Source organism: Carettochelys insculpta, chromosome 3 (assembly GCF_033958435.1).
Source record: "Carettochelys insculpta isolate YL-2023 chromosome 3, ASM3395843v1, whole genome shotgun sequence".
Taxonomy (NCBI): domain Eukaryota; kingdom Metazoa; phylum Chordata; order Testudines; family Carettochelyidae; genus Carettochelys; species Carettochelys insculpta.
In genome coordinates this window covers 159,254,230-159,261,604 of record NC_134139.1, presented here as the reverse complement: position 1 = coordinate 159,261,604, position 7,375 = coordinate 159,254,230, and positions in this window count along the sequence as shown.

Sequence of the window (7,375 nt, the reverse complement as noted above, 5' to 3'; positions counted from 1 at the left end):
TTACCAACACTTCACAGCTTACCGGGCTCTGACAAGACATTTAAAGGTAAATTACAGCTAAACAACAGCAGAAAACACTGAGAGCAAGGATTGGTGGTTGTATGCAAACTTTATGGGACCATGGGAAACTTGGCCACACCCATAACAAGTGATCATTCACCTATCCGGCAAACTAAAATCATCCAGACAAGAGAGTTCCAGACTAGAGAGGTTCAATGGGTAACTAATAAATAAATTTGCTAGCCTTTAAGGTGCGACAGGCCTGCTTGTTGTTACAGAGAAAATCTGGGACACTGGACTCTCGTGAGCTGCCCAGCTGCTCACCTACACTGCTCAGTAGTAGCAGGCATCCTTCAATCCCGAGGGATCATGGGTTTGTGCCCCAGCTGGACTGATTCGAGCAGCATCTTCTGTGGCTGTGCAATCCAATCCAGGAGTGGCAGTCCTTTCCGCACTATGAGCAGCAGTAGGCAGATATCGCTCTGGTATCACGGGCATGGATCTTCCTGAGGGCTCTCCTGTCTTTCGCATCCTTCACCAAGGGAGTTTCATACAGAGCAAGAGCTTCCTTCACTCCCTGTTTCCAGGCATGCCTGTCTGAGGCGAGCGAATGCCAGGTGTTCACACTGATAGAGAGAGCGCTGAGGTCACGCTTGCACGTGTCCTTGTAGCACAATTTAGGTCGCCCTTTTGACCTCTTTCCAGATGCCAGTTCGCCGAAGAGGAGGTACTTCGGTATTCGGCCATCTGCCATGCGTGAGACATGGCCCAGCCAGCGCATACACCTCTGTTTGAGAAGGGTGAACATGGAGGTGGTGCCTGCCCTCTCAAGCACTGAGCTATTGGGGACCTTGTCCTGCCACGAGATACCGAGTATGCGCCTAAGGCAGCGCATGTGGAATGTGTAGAGCCGCTGCTCTTGTTTTGAGCGCAAAGTCCATGTTTCACTGGCGTACAGCAGTGTGCTCAAAACACAGACTGTGTAGACCTGCACCTTGGTGTGTACAGTGAGCTTACTGTTAGCCCATACTCTCTTTGTCAGCCTGGAGAACATTGTGGCAGCTTTTCCAATGTGCTTGTTGATCTCGCTATCAAGTGACAAGTTGTCCGAGATTGTCGAGCCTAAGTACATGAACTCATGGACGACTTCCAGTTCATAGTCTAACACGTTGATAGATGGCTCATTACCCACGTTTTGGCCCATCACCTGGGCCTTCTTTAAGCTGATCGTGAGGCCAAATTCCATACATGCATCCGCAAAGCGAGTTACGAGTGACTGCAGTTCCTGCCGAGCGTGAGCAGCACTAGCTGCATCATCAGCAAAAAGGAACTCCCTTAGATGCTTCATAAGCACCCTGGTCCTTGCTCTAAGCCTCGAAAGTTTGAAGAGGTTGCTGTCTGTTCTCGTGCGGAGAGAGATGCCCTCTGTAGCAGTTCTGAAGGCATGTTTGAGCAAAACTGCAAAGAAGATACTGAACAGTGTTGGAGCCAGCACATACCCCTGCTTCACTCCGCTGAGAATCTCAAATGGTTCAGATGTGGATCTGTCGTATACAACGGTCCCCTTCATGCCTTCATGGAAGGCCCTAATAATGCTGAGCAGAGATGGGGGACAGCCGATCTTAGCCAGAACCGCGAACAGACTTTTCTGCTGATGAGGTCAAATGCCTTGGTCAGGTCGATGAAGGCAATATACAGAGGTTTGTTCTGCCCCCTGCACTTTTCTTGTAGTTGCCTAACAGAGAAAACCATGTCTATGGCGGACCGTTCAGCTCTGAACCCACACTGAGACTCAGGGTAGACTCCCTCCGCAAGAACACTGAGCCTCTTCAGAACAACACATGCAAATAGCTTCCCCACAGTACTGAGAAGGGAGATGCCATGATAGTTGTTACAATGGCTTTTGTCACCCTTGTTCTTGCAGACAGTAACGATGTTAGCAACCCTCATATCTTGCAGTACGCTGCTTTCTCTCCAGCATCGGCAAAGTATTCCATGCAGCTCTGAAACTAGGGTACCACTGGCACATTTGAGGATTTCTGAGGGAATACCATCTTTCCCTGGGGCTTTTCCAGAAGAGAGTGCTTTTAGCACGTCGCTGAGTTCCTCCAAGGTGGGCTCAGCAACGAGTTCAGTCATGGTGGGCAGAGGCTCAATGGAATTCAGGGCTCTCTCTGTAACTACGGTCTCTCTGGTGTACAACTGTGAGTAGTGTTCCACCCAGCGTTCCATCTGCTTGGTTCTGTCCTTCAAGACCTCGCCTGTGGCCGACTTAAGTAGGGCAGTCTTTCTTTGTGACGGGCCGATGGCCTGCTTGAACCCATCGTACTTTCCTCGCATGTTACCTGTATCCACGGCCTGCTGAATCTTGGAGCAGAGTTGGAGCCAGTAATTGTTGGCACACCACTGAGCAACCTGCTGCACTTGACTCCAAGCAGATCGGAGCGCCTGCAGGTTCACCTCACTGGGAGAGGACCTGTATGCAGCCAGTGCCTGTCTCTTCTTCTCAATCAGGGGCATCAGAACGTCAGTGTGCACTTCAAACCATACAGCAGATTTGACTGTCTTCTTCCCAAAGGTAGTAGTAGCATCCTTCAGTCCACGTAGACTATGGATCGTACCCTTCGTAGTTCCGTTTGGCATCCTCATTTGCAGCGTCGGCTGTGACTGTGAAGACCCACACGAGAGTGACAGTCCTTGCTGCATCTGTTGCATATGTAATGGGTGTCTGGCAGGTCCTTGCTGTGCTTTCTGTGGGCTCGCTTCTCCTTTGCTAGCTGTCTGATCCTCAACTCACCCTTCTGAAGGCCCTTGTAAAGTTCCTGCCTCCATCTGCTGCGATTGTTTGCCAGCTCCTCCCAGCTGTCCGGCTCGATGTCTACTTCCCTGAGGTCCCTCTTGCAAACATCTTTGCAGCGCAGCTGCGGGCATCCGGGAGGTCTTTTGCCGGAGGCTAGCTCTCCATACAGGATGACTTTTGGGATCCTTCCATCATTCATCCTGTAGACGTGGCCAAGCCAGTGGAGCCGCCGCTGCCTGAGGAGGGTGTGCATACTTGGGATTCCAGCTTGCTTAAGGACGGTAGTGTTGGATACTCTGTTCTTCCACGATATTCCAAGGATGCGCCTGAGGCAGCGTAAGTGGAAGATGTTCAGCCTCTTTTCCTGGCGGGCATACAGGGTCCAAGTCTCGCTGCCGTAAAGGAGGGTGCTGAGGATGCAGGCCCTGTTGACTTGCATTTTGGTGTGAGTGTACAGCTTGTTGTTATTCCACACTCTCTCGCTGAGTCTGGACAGAGTTGTGGCTGCTTTACTGATCCTCCTATTTAGCTCAGTCTCCAAGGACAGGGTGTCAGTGATGGTGGACCCGAGGTAAGTGAACTCATGGACGACCTCTAACGTATAGTCGTCAATGCTGATTGATGGAGAAACAGCAACGTCCTGAGCAAGTACATTTGTCTTCTTTAGGCTGATGGAGAGCCCAAAGTCCTTGCATGCTCTGGAGAACTGATCCAGCAGCTTCTGAAGCTGGTCTTCTGTGTGTGACACGACAGCAGCATCATCTGCGAACAACATATCTCTGATGAGGACTTCCCGCACCTTAGATTTAGCTTTCAGTCTTGCAAGATTAAACAGTTTCCTGTCAGACCTTGTGTGCAAAAAGATGCCCTCTGTTGAAGATCCAAAGGCGTGTTTAAGGAGGAGTGCGAAGAAGATCCCGAACAGTGTTGGAGCAAGTACGCATCCTTGTTTGACGCCGCTCCTGATGCTGAAAGCATCCGATAATGTGCCATCGTATTGGACGGTTCCTCTCATGTCTACGTGGAAAGACTGGATCATCTTGAGTAACCGTGGCGGACATCCTATCTTGTGGAGCAGTTTGAACAGTCCATCCCTGCTGACCAAGTCGAAGGCCTTCGTCAGGTCGATGAAGGCAATATAGAGTGGCTTCCTCTGCTCCCTGCATTTTTCCTGCAGCTGCCTCAGAGAGAAGACCATGTTGACAGTAGATCTCTCTGTGCGGAATCCGCACTGTGATTCAGGATACACCCTCTCAGAAATCTTCTGGAGTCTGCCAAGGATGACACGAGCGAACAGTTTACCAGTGATGCTTAGGAGGGAGATTCCACGGTAATTGTTGCAGTCGCTTCTGTCTCCTTTGTTCTTATACAACGTTACAATGTTAGCGTCGCGCATGTCCTGTGGAACCTCTCCCTCTCTCCAGCACAGGCACAGTAGCTCATGTCGAGGTTCCAGGAGAGTGTCTGTGGCACATGTGATTACCTCTGGTGGTATACCATGCTGGCCCGGGGCCTTTCCTACTGCAATGTTGTCAATGGCTTTCTTCAGCTCATCCACAGTTGGTTCCTGGTCCAGTTCATCCATTACTGGGAGGAGTTCAACAGCATCGGGGGCTGAGTCAACCACAATGTTCTCACGTGAGTACAGCTCGGAGTAGTACTCGACCCAGCGCTCCATCTGTTCGGCTTTGTCAGTGATGACTTCACCAGATTTGGATTTCAGAGGTGCCATCTTGTTCTGGGTGGGTCCTAAGGCCTTCTTGATGTCCTCGTACATTCCCCTGAGGTTACCAAAGTCAGCACTGGTCTGGATGCTGCTGCATAGCTCAAGCCAGTAGTTGTTGACACAGTGCCTGGCCGTCTGCTGTACTGTTTTTCTGGCTGCTCTGAGTGCTTGCAGCGTATTGTGGCTCGGCGAACGTTTGTACTCCAGGAACGCAGTGCGCTTTTTTTCGATGGCTGGAATCATCTCATCGGAGTTAGCTTCGAACCAGTCATTTGTGTTTCTAGCTGTTCTTCCAAACACCGACAAGGCCGTGTTGTACATTGTATCCCTCGGATGCTGCCATCTGGATGTCACATCAGCACCCCCAGGGTTGCTGCGCAGATTCTCCTTGAGGGTTGCTCTGAACTTTTCAGCTCTCTCTGAGTTAGCCGTCTTTCTGGCATCGATGCGGGGCCTTCCAGTTGGTTTAGAGTGGTGCAGCTTCTTGGGAATCACCTTGAGTTTGGAGTAAACTAACGAGTGATCTGTATCACAGTCAGCACTATGATAGCTGAATGTCAGAAGGACGTTTTTGAGGTTATCACGTCTAGCGATGACCATGTCTAGTTGATGCCAGTGTTTTGAGCGTGGGTGTCTCCATGACACCGTGCTGTGGCTTGGTTTGGAAAAATGTGTTTGTGATGCACAGATTGTGGTATGTGCGAAGTTCAAGAAGATGCTGACCATTTTCATTCATTTTTCCCACACCAAAGTGGCCTAAGCAGGAAGGCCACAAGTCACGATCAGCTCCAACTCTCGCATTGAAGTCACCCAGAATGTACAGTTGTTCGCAAGCAGGTATTTGCACTATGGCAGCACGAAGCACGTCATAAAACCTGTCTTTTACTTCCGGTGCAGCATACAGGGTTGGGGCGTAAGCGCTGATGAGGTGGAAAGGACCAGCGCGAGTTTGAAGTATGAGCTGAAGGAGTCTTTCTGATCCACCCATGACTAATTCCACCATTTATAGAAGGGTGTTTCTGATGGCGAAGCCAACACCATGCTCCTTGGGTTCTTCTCAGGCTTTACCCTGCGAGAAAAAGGTGTAGTCCTTTTCTTTTAGAGATCCCGAATCTGCGAGGCGTGTCTCTTGCAGAGCAGCAATGTCAACTTGGAGCCTCTTCAGTTCCTCATTGATGACAGCGGTCTTTCGGGTGTCGCTGATGTCCTGAAGATCTTCAGTCAGACCTGTCAGAATGGTCCGCACATTCCAGCGAGCAAGCTTAAAACTCTGATGGTTTCCTTTTCTTATTGATTTTCCTATTGGTTTGCCTGGTGCTCATCTTTCAGGTCACTTGTCAGGTTTGGGAACCTTAAGCCTCACGCACCCAGTGAGGCAGGTGAACTGTGGCGGGACAGTACCCTATTGGCTGGGGGCTGCTCAGCTTGAGGCGGGCGGTGACTGTCCAGTGAGATACAATGATCTCTCCCACCGTCGGAGGCAACCCCTGGTGCTCGTTCTCTATGCCAATCGAGCAAGAGCTTAAAACCAGTACCTGTTACCTCCCGTGTTGGTTCATCGCTGTTAGCGATGCTGGAGTACGTCTCCAGGCGCGAGCTTGGGCGATTACTGGGACCCTGGGCTGCCCAGACGCCAGTGCTCCCCTCTCGGCTTTACTGATATAGTCCAAAGGAGAGGATAACCTCTACGTCTGGTACCAGCTCAGCTGCAGGAGTTGCCGGGTCAATGCCAGGAAGTTGGCACAGAACCGCCTTAGGACTCCCCTCCGGATTTTCTGTCAGGGTTTACTCCCTTAGCCTTGCTCCTTTCCAGGATAGCCCACAAGGCAGTGGGGCATGGAGAACGTGGGTACAGTCCCACTACCTCTTGCACCTCCCTGGCACCACATGTCCCCAGAGCTCCCCGTGACGACCACCTCACCTCCCCAGACCCCTGCTCCCCACCCCTCTGCCTCTCATCAGCTACCGTCACCCCCCAGATCCTCCCTCCCTGTCCCCTTTTCCCCCAATCCACTCCCATGTCTCCTGACTGCACCACACTGCCCCCTATCAGTTCTTGTTGCCCCCAGGTCCCCCTTCCCCTGGCCTCTCCGCACCTGGCCAAACACTGCTGCAGCCCCACGTCCTCCAGGAAGGCGCCGATTTCGCAGCCCAGCCGCACCCTGGGTCCCAGTCAAAGCTACCAACTCTTCATCTGGCTACCGCTGTCCCTGGAGCCCCACAGATCTGGTGCGCCGCATGCATGCAGGGAGTGCAGGACTGGGACTGGAAGCCATGCAATCTGGGGCAGCACGCCGCAAGCAGCCTCCGTGGGTGCTGCCATCCTCACAGCCGTACCAGACACCCCCAAACCACTTGCCCACCACTGACATCCCTCGATCTCGCCCCCCGCAATGCTGTAGCGGGTCCCTCAGCTCCAGCCAGCTGTTGGGGATGATGCTGCCTCTTACACCTGAAGTAGTAACTAGCTCCAAGCTCCCTCTCAAAACTCCCTGCTGTTAGCAACCACCCTGTTCGCATGCACCCGGTCACATGCTCCCCGGTCGCTTGCCAGCAGGGCTTTAGAGCTCTGGCCTACCTGAGAGAGCCCCTCCCTCTGACTACTGCTCAGCCAATCGGCACGCAGCCCAAGCACATGGCCTTTCAAACAAACAAACAGACAGCACAGCACTCCAAACACCAAACAAACAGACAAACCCAGGCCCAGAACCCCCACACCCAGGCACCCACACACTCCCAAAGGTAGATATCTCAGTATTATAGATAGCGTCCCATAAATGCTCCCATCTCTTGCTGATACCAGTGTCGTCCGGGCGGGGCAAGGCCCCTTCAAGTGCTTGGACAAACTC